Below are 20,799 nucleotides of genomic sequence, written 5' to 3'. Positions count from 1 at the left end.
GAGGGACGGAGACGCAAGAGGGAAGAGATATGGGAACATATGTATATGTATAACTGATTCACTTTGTTGTAGAGCGGAAGCTGGCACACCATTGTAAAGCAATTATACCCCAATAAAGATGTTAAAAAAAAAAAAAAAAAAGAACAACATGGGTATTCCAGCCTATGCCAACACACAAAGAATAAAGATGGAGTCCCTGTCACATTCATGAAGGTAATCTGGAACAAAAGTACTCTGTTACTAATATCTAAATAAATACCTTCAAGTTCCCTCTGTATCTTTGTTAATGCCCATTTGATCTAGGAAATATTTTGGTTTACCTTGTTTACTTGATGCCAAATTTTATTCTCTTAAATGATTAAATATCAAGAAAAGATTTTAATGTCTGCTTATTTTCTACCTCCCTATTTTCTTTTTTTTTTTTTTTTTTTTGCGGTACGCGGGCCTCTCCCGTTGCGGAGCACAGGCTCCAGACACGCAGGCTCAGCAGCCATGGCTCAAGTGGGCCTAGCAGCTCCGCAGCATGTGGGATCTTCCCGGACCGGGGCACGAACCCGTGTCCCCTGCATCGGCAGGCAGACTCTCAACCACCGCGCCACCAGGGAAGCCCATACCTCCCTATTTTATTTTTCAATGTTTCTTTCTAGACTCTCATTAGATGTCTTGATATTAAAATATTCCAGACATGACTCATGTTTTTCTTGCATCTGTTTCTTCATCAGGAGGCATGGATACCATAACATGTAGTAAGTTTTATAATTCATAATTCCAAGTCCTGATGTGCTCTTATGAACACCCTCTACTAGTCTGACAGTCATTTCAATCACAACAAAATTTTTATATTTCTCCCCAAATTTCACTGCTTTATCATTTTTAGAAGTCATGTATAAAAGGCAAATTAAAAGGAAAACGTTCAGGAAGGATGCAGTGCTAGGTGACCCATTGGGCAGCATTTATTTAGACTCCACGCTGTGCAGGCTCTGTCCTACGTGCTGGGGACACAGGGTAGACATGACAGAGGCCCTGCTCTCATGGAGCTTCCATTCTCCCAGGAGTCAGACCAACAAACAGACTGTTGCTCTTACAAAAATAGCAGCTCGCTAAGGGGACCGAGAGTGGCATCTGGGCATATGGGTGGTCACAAGGCCTCTGTGACCAGGTGGCATGTGGACAGAGACCCCCTCTACCTGAGCTAGGTCAGGCCAGAGATCTCCTTCATAATAACTCTGGATGAAGCAAGACTGGGTCACTTTAATCTTTTTAGTAACATTCAGTTCAAATTAATTTCAGGTTTTGAGTACAATTAATTCACTAATAGAATTGTCTTGAAGCCAGATATGGAGCTGGCAGGATGGCAAAGCTATCCCTACGAATTCTGCCAGCTTTCATTCCAATATGTCAGCCCTCACGGCTCCAGCTCTGTGGATCTCTCTTCTTGCTGCGCCCATGAACAAGTGTGTGGTGAGAGCCTGAAATAAATAAGTGTAAAATGGGTCAAGACCGTCGCTTCTATTTCTGTTTTTAACTGAAGAAAGTTTGCCCCATTTCCAGAGGCAGAGAGAAGAGACCTCTGGGTAAAGGCAAACTAAAGTATATGTTAAACGTATATATACGTATGTATATGTACATGCATATATGTACATATATGTTCCCACACATCTGACTTATTTCTCTACGGTAACTCAAAATTGGTTCTTTTACAGCCGTTCTTTTCGTAATCATTACAGCATAACTTTCATTGGGTTGCAGGTTGTATCTTTAAGAGGCCACAAAACTTTTGTAAAGGATCAAATTAAAGGTTTGAAGATGATCAAGGTTCAGATTCAATTAACATTAATTTTAGAAGAATTTTTTACTGACTATGCATATTCAGTAAACTACTTAAGTTTTTGTTTTGTTTTTTTCTAACATAGCATCCCGGGGGAGTCATTATGTACAATCAGCTCTCTAATTCAGATTAACGTGTCTAAGTACACATTGATATAACAGAACACAATGTTTCGAGAGGCTCCCCTGCTAGAGACTATTAGTTGAAGCACAGGACTAAAAAGGTGAACTTCTTAAACTGAATTCCAAGCACTCCCAATCGTTACTTCCTAGGCCAGTTTCACAGGTTAGAAAAATACAGGATTTCAAAGGATACAGAATAAGGAAACGGACTACCAGTTGCTAATTATGTAAGATCCCAATAATAAGCCATAGGTGATTTCTACAGTCCCCTTAAAATTACCCAAATGCACACTGATGGTGAAGGAAAGCCTCAGATCTGTTTTCTCGAATCTGTCTCTCATTTACAACCCCTTGCTTAGGTACTCTTGGGGGGAAGAGCCATAAACTAAGTGATTTGGGGTAAGACACTGAACACTGTACCAATGAGTCTTACAGGGCAAGTTGGGAACGCATGGTGTTCTGGGGGGAGTGATGCTGTCTGATTTGTTTTTTGATTTTGGGACTGATTTCCAACCAGTCCTCAAATTGACTGAATATTAGCATGACCATTGAATTCCAATGAATCGAGGTAAGTAAAAAAGAACCATCATATTCAGGCACGTGTCCAATGCTCAGAAGACAGTCGATTTCACAAGCCTTGAAGGCGTCCTAAAAAGGACACATTACAAAAAGAAAAGAGCTTCTTACAAGGGAAGCTCTCATGACATTTCTATCTATTTCCCTAGGTGCTATTCAATTAAATAATTAGTTAAGACAGCAGAACAACAGATGGAAGGTTTCAAGGCGATCAAATGTAAATTTTATATATACATATGTGTGTGTGTGTGTGTGTGTGTGTGTGTATATTTTTTTTTTACCATAACGTGATTGTCTCTATGGAATCAGACAGCAGTTTCTGACTTGTTTTCTATTGCTCTTTGCCCATCTGCTTTCTGCTACCAAAATTTAAGATGTGTACCAACAAAAACAGTATCTATTCTCTTCCCTCAAAACAGTTATTAAGTGTACCTCTTTGGCTTGAAGGTACATGACCACAGTGTGTCACCTGCCCCATTCAGCCACCCACAACTACATGCAGATGCTGGGCTGGGTGCTATGGAAAAAGAAATAGGTGAGGCCCAGCACCTGCTCCAGACTCACAGTTTCGTGAATTAAAGATGCCGATAAAGAGAGAAATTACAATACAAGGTGGCAAGGGCCCTCAGAGGGATGGAAAGCAGTGCCCACGGTAAGAGTGAACCAACAGGTCAGGCTGTGCAGAAAGGGTGTGTGGAGAAGTGACAGCTGGGCTGGCGTCTAGAAGGAACTTCTGCGAGATAAAGCAGATCTGGGGAGGAAGGGCCAGGGGAGAAAAAGAAACAGCACGTGTGAGGGACAGAAGTGTCCGGCAGTGGGGGTGAGGTGAGAGGTGGCTGGTGCAGGCGTGCTGGGCTGTGGGCTCTGGTATTTCTCTCCCTGCACCTACATCTACATCCAGAGACGGGGGCATCAGGTTAATGAGTACGTTACTAGTAAGGGCAGATGCAGATGACAGTGCACAGAACCATCCAGAGAGCTGGCGTGCGTGTGGGGTCTCTGCACCCTGAGGAGGCAGGAGGGGCAGGAGCTTGCCTACTGCAGGCCAGACACCTGCCTTGGCTGAGGTTACACCGACTACGTGGTTACAGCTTAAATTTCAGCAGTAAAGTTCTGAAGGAATAAATTACAAATTTAAATGCTACACTCTGGATTTTTTGAGGCTAGACTTATAACAAGAGCACGCTAGCGACCCACGTCTAAATTTTTAAAAAATGAACAGATGTCCAAATGCTCACCTTCCTGGTCTCCTCGACACGCTGACCTTCACTTTCTAAGAAATCAGGATTGTGTGTGTAGCAAATTAAGTAATTACGCTAACGATGATTTTAAAAAGCTAATCCTTTGGTTCTCTAACGTAACGTGTTATAATTTTCAAGTGGCATCATAAAATAGCTCTTCTTTTGCTGGGATACATTCCAGTCCATTCGTCATAAAGATGTGTGTGTAAAGGAGTGACTTTATAAGTAAAATACCACTTACTGGGGAGGAAAACCTCAAAACAAACGGCAATTAAGCCATTAACGTTCTTTTAATTTCTTGCTTAACTTCCAGCTTTTGGTATTCATTTCCCCGTCAGATGGAAACATTTGAATTAGAATAGAGTTTAACAAAACTTATATAATGAGTAAGCTTTCATTATTACTAAATTGTGTTTACTGAGTTTTTTCTTTCCTGTGACTACAATGGGCGAGAAGGCCGTCATACTTAAAAGATAAACTTAAAATATAAAAGTGCACAGTCAGGGACCAAGCGGATTCTCTGTGATACTGAGGGCATTACTGAAGTTGGGATGCTGAAAACACAGACTACCAGGTAGACCCCGCTTCCTCGTGATGTCAGCTCACATGGAATCAACAAGCAACGACGCCCTCAACACTAAGTCATCCAAGGGCATATGGTTCACAAATGCTCGGCTCAAAGTGGGCTCCCCCTAATTTGGGGGCTGATAGGACTTTTGAGGATTTGGGGGTTAATTTTAATACAGAAAACAAACTAAAGGGAACCTAAAGTAATTTCAACTTGATACAGGGACAGAATCAGGGTAGCCATTCACCTTTTCCCCGGGGGGTTCATTATTGGTATGGGAAGTATTAAGAGCGTGTGCTGCTGAGGTATCCTGTTTACTCTTTCCAAACAGTTCATCACTTTCCCTAGCCTACAAGGCTAAAAAATAGCTTTCTGACCTCACCTTCAATGTTGATTAACCTTTAAAGACACACTGTGGATCAAAGCCTATACACACACACACACACACACACACACACACACACACACACACAGAGGCATACCTCGTTTTATTGCACCTCACAATATCGCATTTTTGACAGATTGGAAGGTTGGTGGCAGCCCTGTAACAAGCAAGTCTATAAGCACCATTTTTCAAACAGCATTTGCCTACTTCACGTCTCTGTGTCACGTTTTGGTAACTCTTGCGATATTTCAAACTTTTCTATTATTATTCTACGATCTTTGATGCTACTCTTGCAAAAAGATTACAACTCGCTGAAGGCTTGATGATGGTTAACATTTTCTAGCAATAAAGTATGTTTTTAATTAAAGTATGTTCCTTGTTTTTTAGACATAATGCTATTATTGCACACTTAACAGAGTACAGTATAGTGTAAACATAACTTTTAAATGCACTGGGAAACCAAAAAAATTCATGTGACTCTCTTTACTGCATTATTTAATTTATTGCACTGGTCTGGAACCAAACCCACAGTATCTCTGACGTCTGCCTGTGTACACACACACACACACACACACACACACACACACACACACACGTATGTGAAGTCTTTGCATAATAAAAGGCTGACCACGCCTGCCTTTTAAAAGCATCAGACGGCAGGCAGGTTCTGTATACTCTATTACATGGGACTGCCTCAAAGCTACTAAATGTGGGCTTCTGCAGGGATTCAAACACATTTAGCATTGTTAAATACAATTAATAGAATTTGAGGAATGTGAAGATTATGCCAAATTAAAGATAGGAATCTAAAGGATAAAAGTCAAAACCCCAGTGAAAAGTTGCCATTTGGTGGAGATCCTGCAAAATTACGGCCTTGTGTTCTGATGTTTTCTGTGACTCAGAATTCTTGCCTCAAGCCCCTAATTCCAAGGAGTTACCACTTGGATCTGACTTGAGGCAAGAACAATCCCCCAGAACCTCACAGATGCTTTGAGAAGTGTAACGGGATCAGGGGCAGAAGGGCTCCTTGGTGGGTAGAAAGTTAGAGCAGAGGCCACTGCAGCAGCAACCCTACCAACAGCCCCGGTCTCCCTCTCCTGCCTCTCCGACCCTGCTCGTCTCATCAGGACCATAAGTGGTTTCAGATCCGCACAGACAATCCTTCACAAACCCTGGCCTCCCTGTTCCTTAACCCAATGCCCCCCATACCCTTGGACTGTATTTCCACGATCATTCCCAAGACCTACGCTGTCCAGTATGGTAGCCACAAGCCACACATGGCTATTGAAATGTGCCTGGTCTGAACTAAGATGCTTTGGAAGCATAAAATCCATATCAAATGTCAAAGATGTAGTACAGAATAAAGGCAAAATATCTCAACAGTTTTTATATTGATTACATGTTCACATAATACATGGGGCTAAAGAAAATATATTATTAAAATTAATTTCGTTTGTTTATACTTTTTAAAAATATGGGTCCTAGAACATTACAAATTACACGTGCGGCTCCATTATATTTCTACTGGACAGCACTGCCCTAGACCTTGATGTTAACCGTAACTGCACCCCTTGGTGATACCAGATTGAAGCATCCCACTCTCTGACTGTCCCTACGCCAACAATTCCATGGCCCCACTCCTCGAGTCCAGCGACCCCAGGGCTTCTTGTTGCCCCTCGTCTCCCTCGTGCTCCACTTTTGCTCCCGGCCAAGCTCAGAGTCCACTGCCCACCGTCACATCAGTGCTCAGTTCCCTTGCCCCTCCCTCCCTTCCCAGCACTTCCCTGGCAAAATCCCCATCCCAGGTTAAATCCAACTCTCTGCCCTCTCCTGGCCCGCACTGGGGCAGCAGCAAATACAACTCCTTGAAAGCACCTGCTCCGCTTCCTCTCCTCCCATTTTTGCTTGAACCAGCTGGAATCGGTGACGTCCTCACCATTTCACTCATCCGGCTCTTATCAAAGTCACCAATGACCTCCACGCTGCCAGATCCAGGGTCAGTTCTCAGCCTGTATCTGACCTGACGTTTAGCAACACTTGAACACAGACGATCACGCTCTCTGCTTGGAAACACGTTCCTTCAGGACACCCCGCTCTCCCATTTCCTTCCCTGGCGTTCCTTCCCATCTCCTTCACTTCCTTCTCACCCCTCCCCTTACCACTGGGTACCTCCCGCACTCTGTGTCTGAACTTCTCCATCCATCCACACCCACTACAGATTTCATCTATCCCAGAGCTTTAAGAACCTTCGATACGCTGACAACACTGAAGACTGGCTCAAGGCTAGGCCCCTCCTCTGAACTGTGACTGCTTACTGGACACCTCCACGCGGCATCATGAAGTTAACACAGCCGAGACCTTTCTCCTCACCCACCTCCCAGCCTGCTGCTCCCACCATCTTCCCCATCTCGGTGAATGGGAACTGCATTTACAGTTGCTCGGTGCAAAAACCCTGGCATCGCCCCCAACTCCCCATGTCTGCAGAGAGCCAATCAGCTCTCCCTTTGAAACACAACCAGCATCTGATCACTTCTTGCTGCTCTGGTCCAAGCCACCCCCGGCCCCTGTCACAGTCTCCTCACTGGTCTCCCTGACTCCATCCCTATCCCCCTAAACCAGGAATCAGCAAACTTTTTCTTAAAGAGCCAGACAGTCAATACTGTAGACTGTGGGCCGGATGGTCTCTGCTGCAACTACTCGACTTGGCCGTTGCAGCTTGGAAGCAGCCTCAGACAATACGCAGACAAATGAGCACGGCCCTGTGCGAATAAAACTGGAACTTAAACGGACACTGAAACCTGGACTTCATGTACGTTTCAGGTGCCACAACATATTACTATTCACCTTACTTTTTCAGCCATCTAAAAATGTGAAAAGCATTCTTAGTTTGCTGGCTGCACAATAACAGGTGGCAGGCTGGATCTGGCGCTCAGGCCTACACAGTATTGCCGACCCCGGCCCTAGACTACTCTCTGCACTGCATTCAAAGTGATCCTTTTAATCACGTTGTTTTCCTGCTCAAAAGTTCTTGGATGGCTCCCCTTCTCATTCAGTAAAATCAAAGACCTTCCCACGCCCTATAAGGCCCCGCGGGATCTCGCTGCTGACCGCCTCATCTGCTCCTGTCCACTGTGCTCACTCGATGCGACCGTGGCGGCCTCCCTGCTTCTCTTTTGCTATTGCCAAGCCCACATCTACCCTGGGGCCTCTGCCTTTGCTGTTCCCTCTGCTTGGAATACTCTTAGCCCAGATAGCTACATGCATCAATGTGTCACTTCCTTCAAATCACCTTAGGAGAGACACCTGCTCCAGCCATGCCAGCCAGAGCAGCACGCGCACGCACACCAACATCCAGGGACCCTTGAAACGGTTTACCTTGCTTCGCTGTTCTGCGTCACACTCACTGTCATATGATGTTTCTTTACGATATTTATTTAGGTAGAAATAAACTGATCAGGCAGTTTTTTAACAGGGAGACAAAATAGCGTAGTGTTTAAGAGCATGAAATCTGGAGGCAGATTACCTGGGTTGGAATGCCAACAGCACCATGTACTAGCTGTGTGACATTGAGCGAGTTATTTTTACCTCTCTGTACCTCAGTCTCCTCCTCTGTGAAATGGGGACAATAACAGCCCCTACCTCCTCAGTGTTCTGAGCGCTGATGAGGTAATAAATGTAACTGGCACATGTGATCACTCAGTTAGTGTTACTTGCTTTTTGTTTATTGTTTACTGACCCTTCCCAGAAAATAGGCTCTTTGTGACAGAAATGGCCTTGATTTGTTTACTGCTTTACTCCGGGCACCTAGGACAGTGCCTGGTACTAGGCTTTCCATAAATACTTATTAAACGAATGTATAAACCTTTGAATTTAAGCCCCTCTCAGAGAGGGCAGAACACTCCCCCACCCCCAGCACCACACTGATACCAGGAAGGGCAAAGCTTTCTTAAAACCCGCAGAAAGAGAAATAAAAACCCTACTGTTCCAGGCGTGTTTGCAGATGCTTCTCTCTGTGGAGAAGCCTTGAAGTGAGCCATAAGCGCCGTGCTCCGAGGAGCACCAGTGTCACTTCGTAAGGGGCCTTCTACGACCTCAAACTGTGCTGCCGCCTCAGAGGTCACGTGTTCAGGTCTCTAACCAGATTGGAGAAGAAACAGATTCCATAGTCAGGCTCAAATTCCGCATGCAAAATGCCAACCCAGTAGCACAGTTCTGTACAGGCCTGACCAAATTTCCTGGATACAAGCACAAAAGACTGCTTACTCAAAGTAGCCGACATTTAATTGACTTCTAAAAACAAAGAACATCTCGTCAAATAAAAGTCTTTCCCGAGCAAAAAGGTGGTGAAAACATTTCCGTCCACCCGTCATACACACTCAGTCACTCACAACCATCACAGCACTATGGATTCAGCCACTCTCCTAAGAGGACTGAGGTTTGATTTATAAATGGTATTAACGTGAGCTAAAGTACTTCCGAGTTCTACCGTTCTGGGGACGAGTCTTTAATGTGAAGATACTGATACATATCCTGGTGTCACACGGGCTCTTCTTCCAGTGAGAACCCCCTACTTCCTTTAAAAGAAACAGGAACGATAGGGTCACACACCATTAAGCAAAGCAGACAACTGCCCTCCTGACCCTCTAAGATATTTCCCTGTGAAATAAGGAACATCTTCAGTATTGGTTCTACCAAGTGGGAAACAAATGAGTGAGATGTAGGTGGTAAAAACACACCTATAGGGCTTCCCTGGTGGCACAGTGGTTAAGAATCCGCCTGCCAATGCAGGGGACACGGGTTTGAGCCCTGGTCCAGGAAGATCTCCCATGCCGTGGAGCAACTAAGCCCGTGTGCCACAACTACTGAGCCTGCGCTCTAGAGCCCGTGAGCCACAACTACCAAAGCCTGCAATCCACAACTACTGAAGCCCACGCACCTAGAGCCCATGCTCCGCAACAAGAGAAGCCACCGCGATGAGAAGCCCACACACCGCAACGAAGAGTAACCCCGCTCGCCGCAACTAGAGAAAGCCCACGCGCAGCAACAAAGACCCAACACAGCCAAAAATAAAATAAATTAAAAAAAAAAAAACACCTATATCCATTAGTAGAGAGTTCAGGTGTATAAGTGCCTCCCTGTGCTGAATGCCAGAAAACCGTGTGCCTGGATAAGTAAAAGACTATGAGGAAGGGTAAGAAATTGGGGGTCAAGGAGGGGATGAACCCCAAGAGGTCAAAGTGAACTGCCTGACCCCTGCCTGCACGGCTCTGGCCTCCTGCTGACAGGGACATAGCGGAGCAAACGGCCAGGGCCACTGGGGGCAGGTTTTTTCCCAGAAATGATAAGACCTGAGATCTGTCTTTTCCTGGTATCCCAGTGATGGTTTCGTTTTTTCATTCTGCAGCTGGCTGGTCACTCAGGTCACCATGACACAGCACAGAGGACACACATGAGGCAGGCAGCACCCGTCCCATCTCAGTCCTGCACTGCTACACGGGGGCAAGAACCTGAAAAGTCAGGATGATGGCGTGCTAATTTAATACTGTATTTAGCTGATGATCCTAAATAACACTTTGTCAGCTTTTGTGATCTAGCACGAAACCACATGCCTTGTGATATACCAGCTGGGCTCTGGTAATGCCCTTGACTTGAGGCTTAAAAGCTTTGGCTGGGACAGAACTTTGATGTATTGAATTTCCATTTCAAACTGCGATGATTATCCCTGGCTTTGGCATCGCACAGAATGCTACCAAAATTAGATTATGGCTAGTTAATAAGACTATCTCTCCCCTCTGGTCCACTTCTGGGAGCGCCGCTGCTACCCTCTGCTTTGCTTGTTTGCAAGATCAAAAAGCCATGGCTGTTTAGTTTACAGGATGCGGGGATAAGAACCATCTGCCTGGTCTGGTGTTTCTTTAATTAAAACTTTAATTACAGATGTATCTCTGCACAGATACGTGAAGTCTATCAGCTCCTGTTCTTAATTACCTGTGCTAATGACAGCTGAAAGGAGAGTGAACGTTTGCTGGGTGTCTCCTACGTGCCAGCACTTGTGCCACATGCCGTTAAACATGCCAGAGCAGGTACGAGAAACCCAGAGTCAAACGGCCGCCAACAACTTGCCCCCCTCCCTGCCAGTCCTCTTCCCATTGCTACGGAAGAAGGAGAAATGTCCTTTGGGCTTCTCCCAGGGGAAAACGAGGGGCGGAGAGGGGTGAAATACTCCAAAGGATCAATAAGAAGAGAGAGGAGAACTCGGCACCACAGGCTGACTAATATCCACGTTCTGTGCGGGCACATGTGTCTATCACATGGTATAGTTCTGAACCCACCTAGAGACACATGTGGAAAGTGGAAAGTCTGGTCTAAATCCTGTGATTCGGAGGCATGTCACCTGGTGCCACGGTAACCAGGGCCACGGTTTCCCAGGGAGATGGCACCCACAAACGAGCACAAACAGGAGATGCTTCCCCTTCGCTCCTGACTGAGCAATGATCCTGCTGCCGCCTTGGCCTTCAGTCGCCCCCCTGCTGGCGAGGGCAGATTTTCACTGAAGAATGACAAAAAATAACTTTTCACACTTGGACCATGTTTCTTGGTCTCCTACCGCCTCCAGAGGGGTTAAACGCCATCAGAACTGCCCCCCAAGGGGCCTGCTCAGCGCAGGGGCCCCTCCTACCCACCAGCCTACCCATCAGGGCCGGGTATTTCTCCGTCATCTCCCGAGGCACACAGGTCACCGTGCACGGCCGCAGGGCATCCACGCGCCCCAGCGCTGGCTCTGCTCCCCTCCCCGGGCAGCAAGTCTGGACTGGCTGAGGGCCTCCGGGAAGGGCTCCCCCTCTCAGGAATGGCTCCTCGTCACCAAAATGGGGGGCCTGACCCATGACCTCAGACCTTCAGCAGCAAATATACTAAAAGCCGGATGCCAGTGCCTCTAGAGGGGTCAAGTCCATCGTTGGCCAGCACTCTGTCCTAGTTAGTGACGGCGTTTCTCAAACTGTCATGCCAGATTATCTGAATTCTCAAGATAAAGCACCCAACTTAAGGTTGATGATCACAAACAAAATCTGACAACTTTCAAGGTGACTCAGGGTAGCGCCTTCACCTCTGAAAGATCCCAGGACATACCGAGACGCGTCAACTGCTAGGAACACCGGCGATGTGCCCGGCCCCTTGCAGGATTTCAAGGATTTACAGTCTGATGACAGATACACTCAGAAGCATCTGGCAGACGATGGAGAAAAAGAGAAACAGAGGAAAGATAAGACAGGGAAGGGTTGGGGAGGAGAGGGAAGGAGGGTTGTAAAAAATAAATGCACGCAAGTAGGGCAGAGAAAAGAAAGTGAAAAGGCGAAGGAGAAAGGAGACAGCCCACTGCTTCATTTCGCCCCATGAGCGATCTCAAACCTGGTTTTTGTGATGGTCAGATGCCCACTTCCAGAAGACTGCATCCCACCGAAATAGCTGGGACTCTTCCCACAAAATGGCTGCTGGTTGCTGGTGAGTGCACCACCACACTGGCCCACAAAGGCCCACTGTAGCTTACAATGCAGCTAACTATAGAATTAACGGCACTGGCCCGTGTTCTGGATTAGTGATAGCTTTTCCTTACTTACGAGTAACATAAACATCCTGCATCTTTGTGCTCTGATCGATGGTTCTCTGCTAGTACAGGCAGCTCAGAGTCTGGGATGGGGCCAGTGCTCCACATTTTAAAGCTGTACAAGGGATCCTGGACGTGCAGCCAAGAGCAAGGAAGCCGCTGCTATGCAGCCCCTCCAGGCGCCACGTGAACAGCGGGGGCTTCCTGGTGATGCGGGTGGTGGGGTGCTGGAGGCCTCACTAAGTAAGTCTGGGGCACTGACGGCTGAGGGACACAAATGCATGCAGAGGAGGCCCCTGCAACCAAATGGCAGGATCTCCTGTCAGGGGTGCAGCCAGGCTTGCCGGCAAGCACAAGGCAGCAGGTACCAGAAGGGCAGCTCCTGGATTCAAGTCCCAGTTTTGCAACCTACTAGGGGTGTGACCCTGCACGAGTTTATTTAACCGACCTGAGTGTCAGTGTTCTCAGGTGCAAAACAGGGTTAACAAACACCACCGACCTCATAGATAAATGTATATAATTATGTGGAAACGCTTGGGAATATGTGACACACAGCGGTCACTTTCTTCCCCCTTATTCTACTGAGGATGAAGCAGTGAAGCCTCCTACAGCAAGGTAAAAATCTCTCAACACATAAATGCTTTCTGACTCTGTGAAAGCTCACTAGACAGCTGACTGAAGCTGAGAGAATGAGTAAGTGCTGACTAAGTAAAGGATGGGGTCTCTCCCACGGGTCTTTCCTGTGCCTCCATAGCCAAAAATAGCTAAAACAAAAGAACCTATCAACAAAGGGCCAATAAGCTCTTAATTATCTAAACTTTTCTTCCTAAAAGGTTAGGAGCCCAGATTTAACTTGCAGCACCTGAACTTACATTGTTTGAGAGGTGCCTGATTCCCATAAACTATCCAGTGCCTCTTCCTGTAAGCATGCCTGGGCCTCCAAGACAATAGCAGAATACTAACAGGGACACTCTTTCAAGTTTAGTTTTCTGCAAGGTGTAGAAAATTCCATTTCATGAAATTCCACTTCATGGGAACTCCCACGCTGCCTGGGTTTCTCCTGGCGCGCAGGATCGGGCCCAGATGCCACGGCCACGGCCACACTGCCTGCCGGCCGCTGCTCTAAGTACACACTTCACATGCAGCAGCTCCCCTAGGACTCTTCATGACGCTCTGAGCAGGTACTGTTATTATCAACCCCACTTTAAAGAGGAAGCTGCGGCACAGAGGGGTTAGCTAACTGTCTCGATCCGACCACCTGCAAAGGGCCGAGGTGGGATGCGACGCGAGGCAGCCTGGCCCCAGCGCCCACGCTCCCGGCCGCTCCCAGAGGATGCACTACAGCAGCCTCTCAGCATGAAGACTGCCGCTGCTGAGCGCACAGCCCTCGCATGAGGTTTACTTTCAAAGGCACCTTTCTTCTGGGTTCCCAGGGTGTCCATCACGCATTTTCATTTATCCTGCCAACAACCCTGAAAAGCAAGCAGGAGACGTACAATATCTACGTTTCACACAGGATAAAACGGAAGTCGAATCAGTGAAATGTTCTACACATTCCTGTACGTTAAGTGGAACAACTGATTTCACTGTTTTCAACCCTAACGTGGAAGTCTTTTGAAGTCTTGCTATTTGAGTTTCTGAGTTTTGTGTGTCGCTACCTCACAAGATACCCCTGGCACATCCAGAGACCCGGCTGGTCCAAAGCAGGTTTTCTGACTCTCAGCCTAGGGTTTTCTCACTGAATCATGCTCACAGAAACTACATCCGTGTGGCTTACAACTCACCAGAATTCCTAAATACTAACCAAATAAGCACTGCTCACTGAAAATAGGTAACGAATGTGTCCGTATACCAGCTCTCTTCGACGTAACTGCAAAATAAAATTATCACAATAAAAACATTTCTCTTGGGTGCCTATTAACGTCTCCTTAGCTCCTACTGGACTTATGAATAAAGTATTTGACTGTCTCTAGAGGACCTAGGAGCCTTCAGGGAGATGTCAAGAGGCCCTGATTCTGTCAACAGGGAGCTTGTGACTCTCATCAGCTAGCTCCCCCTCAGGGGTCGGGCAGGTATAGGGCTGCTTAAGCAAGAGGAGTGCAGAAGACCGCCACTCACAGCCCCTTTCAGCCCTGCGACGCCTGTTCGATAAACTCCAAGCTACACATTCTTCTTCTGGTGCTAGAAGGATACGGAATACATTCCTAGGCAACTCTGAAAGCATTATCATAAAAAAAAAAAATCACCTTAAAATGCAAGGTTGGATAAATAAATGCTCCTAGCTTCTGGAACATTCATTCCATGTGCTTTCTGGCTTTGTAATCATGGAATGTTTTACCTACTCATACTTCTCAGCTCTGATATTTTGCAATTCTGTGAAAAGGTACCCAACAGGCCAAAGGCAATTTCCCAGGGATGTAAGTGTAACAGACAAAGACGAGCTAGTAAGCCTGAAGAAGTGTTCCTAAGAGTTCCAATCTCCACTGAGCAGCTCACTACAGCTAATGTTAATTTGTGGTTCTAATGAATGACATAAACTTTTATAGGTATCAACAAAGCTCAGAGAGGACTTAAATCCATTTCAGTGCTCATTTAGCAGCTTCAGCTGTGTGCGATTAAAGCATCAGCATTAAATGTTGGAGAATAAAATAATGAGACACTTAAAAAATAATCTGTGCTTCAGCAGGCCATGCTAGGAGATTGCACATGATTTTTTTTTTAAAGAACATGAATTCTCAGGAATATCTTGTCAGTTCCAAGAATTAACTCAAGTTTCATTTTTTAGATTTCAGTTTTTTTTGCTTTTGAATAAGAATTTTTTGAAAAGTGGAATACCATTAAAAATGCATTGTCTGAAAAACAGTCATGAAACAGCATATGGCATAAAGCAATCTGGTATATGGACCATCACAGCTGACTGACCAGGTTTCAGCAGAGACAAAAGGCCACTTTTGATCAGGTTAAAAATGTTGCTCGTTCTTAACTTATACCTCAAATAAAGAATAAAATACTGAAGGAGGGGGAAAGGTGAATTTTGGAAATGAGACAACTTTCTTATCTTCCAGTCCGTACATGGAATTAAAGGGCTAAACTTTTCCTCCCACCAACACTTGAAAATATAAAACATAATGTGAGGTTGTAGAATGTGGCAGCTGAGACCAGTAAGTTCAAGTTGCCACTATTTCTGAAAGATGAGTTAATCTGCAAAGGAAGGGGTGTGTGGTGGTGGTGAGGGGGTGTGTGGTGATGGTGAGGGGGTGTGTGTGAGAAGGGGCGGGGCAGGGGCATGGGGGGGCGGGGGGGCTCTGGGTGTCCGCTGTGTATGCAAGTTATGTGTGAACACCAAGTTCATTTGGCTACTGCAAAACATGAATAGAAGAGGAAATATACTGCATGGGGAAATGCACTCATTAAACTTAAATTTTAAAAGGATGAAAACACAGATTACACTTTATTTTTAAAACTGAAATGAATTTTAATACAGAAAATGAAGACAGCATTTTGCAAATTTATCGCTCAAAGGGGTATCTCTATTTGAGGAAATCAGCGTGTTACACTTTGAGAGATGAAATGTTACAGCTTGTACACCAAAATCAAAAAATGAAATTAAATTAAAAAATGAAATGGTTACCAAGGTAATGCAGGTCAGGGGATCAAAGGTGAAGGGTCACACATTATTAAAAAGAAATCCAAAAGGACGGCTGCATCATGATCTCTGCAAAACAAAGGAGCTCCAGTAAGTAAAACTAGTATCTCCGAGAATTTAAAATCAAGTTCTTGAAAAGAAGACTCCCCTGTAATTGAACACAGTCATTCCTGATTCCGTGTAGAGCCATTTTTATTTAGGTACAACACCAAATTTTAATTACCTTTTTGTAAAAATTTAACCATTCAATCATATTAAAACCCCAAATATCTCCCATTATAAGTGACTAAGAAGTGCTGACAATTCCACTGGACCCCACACCCTGTTTTCTGGAAATGACAGTGTTTGTTAAGTTGCCAACACATCAGAAATCTAATTTGGTCACAGCGTGGTGAGTTTTTTTCCTCTCCTCAAGGAATGAGTTCCAAAATTGAGTTTTTGCAAATTTGTTTCATTTGAAGTAGCTGCATAAAATTTCCATTATTGGAACATTTAGTATAACAATGTTCTAGAAGACAGCAATAAAGTGATACATGATAAAATAAACTGTGTAACTATATCTATTAAGATCTGTTCTCACATTCAACTCTCACTGCGGGACAGGGTTGGTGCGGGGGGCGGGGGGACGGCATTTTAAGCAAAATAACTTGCTGTCTCCACTGGAATTACACAGAATTAATAGAAGCTTGACACCAGCAATATCTTGACAACAGAAAAAGACAGTTTAGGCCTCAATTTCCTGTTATTATTTACTCATCTCCCTCATTAACAAACCAAAAAGGACATTAATAAACCTTAAAAGGACAGAAAGGGCTAAGGTTTTGTTTTGCATCATGTGGCCACCACGGATATCATGACAAACATACTTATTAACTTTGCGGCAACAGCAAGCATAACGATTAGGAGTTACAGTAAATAATTTCCATATTCCTTTCACTAGTAAATAAAATGACTACTATTAGTGATCTTTAGTCTATCTCTGAAACTAAACTTGAGCAGGCTACACTTTCCTGATTTCAGGATCCAAATTCCTTACTTGTTGCTGGACAGGCAACAATAGAAATAGCGCCTCTCCATCTACGAGGGTAAACGAGAGCGCCACTAGCCAAAAAGAACTGTAAGTACCATTCGTTCTTCCAGTCTCCTAGCTTAGTTTCAATCTTACAATATCTAACATTTGAGTTTACCCTGATAAAATCAAATTCCCCTATTACTTCCATATTAAAATATAGACAACTGCCCCAAAGGATTTTATTAAGAGGAACAGAATACTCTTTCTGGTGGCTTAGAGCAATCAATCAATAAACTCTATAAAGATTTTGTCCCCCCAATTAGGTTTTGTTAAAAAATAACTTGCAGAGCTTCATGCACTAGACACAAGTGTGTTAGCGCCTCAAGGCCACATTTCTAAAAAACGACTTTCTTTTTAAGTTCCAGAGCTACTGAAAAGTAAACTAGCATTTCATTTATCTGGGATGCTCATCTCATGTAAAGTCTGTCACATACGTATTTGTTGCTGGGAGGCATGCAACAATTTTGAACACTATAGAAGGAATCGATACCCCATCAAAACAAGGCATATGTTGTTTTAGTAGCACTGTTATTCAGACCACTTTAGCACGTTTGTAAGAAAAGGCAAGAAGCCAGCAAGTATACCATTAGCCAAGTTTTGTTTTATTAAAATATTTCCTATTAAAAATGAGAAAAAGTATATTCAGATCAAATATATGTACCCCTTCATTATCAAAACACATGTATTTATTAAAAAACTTCTGGACAACAAGAGGAGAATACTTATAGATGCTTCTCGAAATTCTAAATCATTTCTAAAATTCACCGACTCAGAAAAAAAATGTGTTAGCCCAAATTTTCTACTAGCTTAAGCCCTGCCAAAAGTTGCACACACCAGCCTATGCCAACATTATGTGATCCTCAAATAGAAGGAAGTGCTCTTTGAGGACCTGAAAGCATTACAACCAACGAAATTCCCACAAATAATTTCACGGAAATGAATATAATCTAAGTAATAAACACAAAACAAACAGAACACTCCCCACCTAGGCACTTAGAAATTCCAACAATTTGAATAAATTTGTGCCAGTAATGATAACATTTTAGGTGATTTAAGAAAATCTGTAATATGAAGGATTTCAGCTAATGTTTTCAAATGCGTTTGCTATTTGGGGTGGAAGAAGGGAAGGGCTACCAGGAAGGAGTTTACCACGTCCCTACTATTCAAGGATCCTAGAATATAATTTAATAAGTAATAAGAGGGCTAGAAACAGCCAGGGGCCAGCACAACTGGGGAGCACGGATTCAGCTGCAACAACAAAGAGCTGAGGCCAGAGCCCCTTTGTGGAGGCAGGTATCTGGGACACACATCCTTCTTCCCACAGAAACAGTCTGACACCTGCCTACTTAACCGGAAGTCTGTTGAAGCAACAGTTCTGCTCCAAATTCTAGAGGCTATGGGACCTGAGGAGCTTTTTGCTTTTTCCCGAAGGGCTGGCCCAAGCTGAAATGTAGGAAACAGAACATTCTACTAGCCCCATTCCTGGGCCCCAGAAAGAGTGCCTTAAGGACCACAAATGAACGGGATTCATACATACCAATACATGCAAAGACTCAGGGTGTAGGCGGAGGGGGTTCTTTAACCCACAACAAATCCTAAGCCGCAGAACTAGCACTGTTACATCAAGGGGTAGAGAAGGAGAGTCCTCTTCAAAGGACACGCAGTAACTGAACTAAACAGGGAATGCTCAAAAACCCTACTAACTCCTAAGACCTTAGGAGCATAACTAGTATACCCTACCCTCAAGCTAAAACCGGAAAGAAAACTGTACCACAGCACTGGTGAGTTATGTTACTGAAATAAGAGACACACCAAGTTTCACTTTCACAAGACCAACAAGTCACTGGAGTTCTAGCAAAGAAGACTTTGCCAGGGAAATTCTCACCCATATTATGCTCTCACTTCCTGGACAACGTTTTGTAGGGATATGTTTTCCAACATGCTCAATTTGTACTCTAAGTTTTTGGGGGGTTGTTTTTTGCGCTTTTTGCTTTGGTTTGGTGTTTTTTGTTTATGGTTGTTGGTTTTTGGGTTTGGGTTTTTTTTATTTTGGGCCAAGGACCAGCCAGCATTTATAAGCAAAGAGAATTGGTTCATTTCTCAACTAAGCAGACATAGAACAAAGAACATCATTTCTAATACGGTTAAATCATGACAGAAATGCTGCCATTCTCACCTCAAGCATATTACTTTCAAAACACATAGAACAACCAGAAAGAAAGAAAAAAATAAAGAGCCAAGAAAATTCAGAGAGTCAGAGAAGCTACGAGACAGCTGAAGAAACCCATTAAAATAGAGCCCTATATATTTTACTAATTCTTTACAAAATGGCTATTAACTCAACAATATAATGCTCTCTGCAGCAGAAACTAATCTTATCAAGTGTATTCAGAGAGTAAAAGGAGAAATGTCCAGCCAAAAGTTTATTATAGTGATGAGGCAGAAAAAAATTTTAATCTATAAACATAAATAAATAAATCACCAAAGCGTCACTCAATAAAACAGGTAATTCACTAGAATAAAATGCACTTGAGCTAAGTATATCCTTCTGTTAAGTGGGGACTATATTTCTTTTACCCTTTCATGTTAGAATTTGTTAGTTTCTTCAGCATATTAGAAATACTGCCTGGCTGAAAAACCAAGAAAATAAAAGCATTTGGTCTCCATGTTTGTGGCTCCTCCAAGTGGGGCCCAGGGCAGCACAGCCAGCGAGAGGTACCCCGTCCCTGACCCCCTTCCCACAACAGACACCAGCTCTGCCATTTTTTTCAACCTTTCTGAAAATATATTTCCTCTGTCAAGCTTCTCAAAGATAGTCTGTTCTAAAATATGTGCCTGTTTCTCAAAACATTTTATAAATGATACAGCAACATACACCTACAATCAATCATCATATTATTTCCACCACAATCCTCAAAAAGAAAACAAAAGCTAAAACTACAAGTTAAATACCTTTCTACCTAGGACTTTATCCTCAACAATATAATTTTTTCCCTAATAGCTTCGAAGATTTCACAAAAGGAGAAAGCAAGTGGGAGGAAGGGGCTGCCATGAGCACAAGGGAACTCTTAAGAGTGATGGATACACTCATTCTGGCGGAATGGTGATGGCCATGGGGTGTGTGCATGTGCACACTTCTCAAAAGTATGTGCAATTTATTATATGCCAATTATACCTCAAAAAAGCTATTTAAGAATGGGGTCAGAGACTGAAAAACTCTAAATTCACCAAGCATTGGGCAGAGTACTCAAGCACTGTGTAGAAGGCCTCAGGAGTGGAGAAAAAATTAGCCTTAGACTGAGCACTACTGCAGACCCACCTAACAAAGCAAAACCTTAAAGGTTCAAACTGCTTAAAAGTAACTTAGTTGCATCCCAGAACAAAGTTCAAGAAGAATTAAAGGGTCCTGCTCTCTTAAATCTTGTCTGTCAATCTCCCACCTTTTAATCAGATATGGTTGGGTTTTAGTGAACCATCTTGCTGTTTTCTATTTATTTCCTGTGTTCTTTGTTCCTTTGCTCTTCCTTTCTGCCTTCTTTTGGATTAATCAAGTATTTTTAGTTAAAAAAAATTTTTTTTAAAGAATGGGGGGCGGTCAAAAGGCAGGGACTTTGCCCTCTCCCTGCACACTTTAAACCACACAGCCATGCTGTAGCCACCATGCAGAAGAAGCCAAGAGTCACAGGGGAGACAGTGGGAGCCACCTTCCAAGCCACTGAACCAACCAATTCTGGAACCACCTGGTTCTGGTCTTC

At 44.1% G+C, this 20,799-nt stretch overlaps 1 protein-coding gene and 1 pseudogene across 3 annotated transcripts in view; one reads left to right on the top strand and one right to left on the bottom strand.

Moving 5' to 3' along the window:
• CAMTA1 (calmodulin binding transcription activator 1) overlaps positions 1–20,799 on the bottom strand; it is an 890,922-nt gene that overhangs the window by 786,011 nt on the left and 84,112 nt on the right. Inside the window, exon 4 of one of the 3 annotated variants that reach the window (XR_009519763.1) lies at positions 15,769–16,041. The exons of 1 other annotated variant lie outside the window; for it this stretch is intronic. The gene's annotated coding sequence lies outside the window, so the exon portion shown is untranslated. Of the gene's footprint in view, positions 1–15,768; positions 16,042–20,799 lie in introns of those variants that run through there. One more of the 3 variants, XR_009519764.1, reaches the window with a different exon arrangement.
• The window catches only part of LOC132433028 (ubiquitin-conjugating enzyme E2 variant 1 pseudogene), a 45,480-nt pseudogene that overhangs the window by 20,284 nt on the left and 4,397 nt on the right, over positions 1–20,799 (top strand).

Source organism: Delphinus delphis, chromosome 1 (assembly GCF_949987515.2).
Source record: "Delphinus delphis chromosome 1, mDelDel1.2, whole genome shotgun sequence".
Classification (NCBI taxonomy): domain Eukaryota; kingdom Metazoa; phylum Chordata; class Mammalia; order Artiodactyla; family Delphinidae; genus Delphinus; species Delphinus delphis.
Note: the sequence above shows the minus strand (reverse complement) of the source record. Positions and strands in the feature narration are given on the sequence as shown.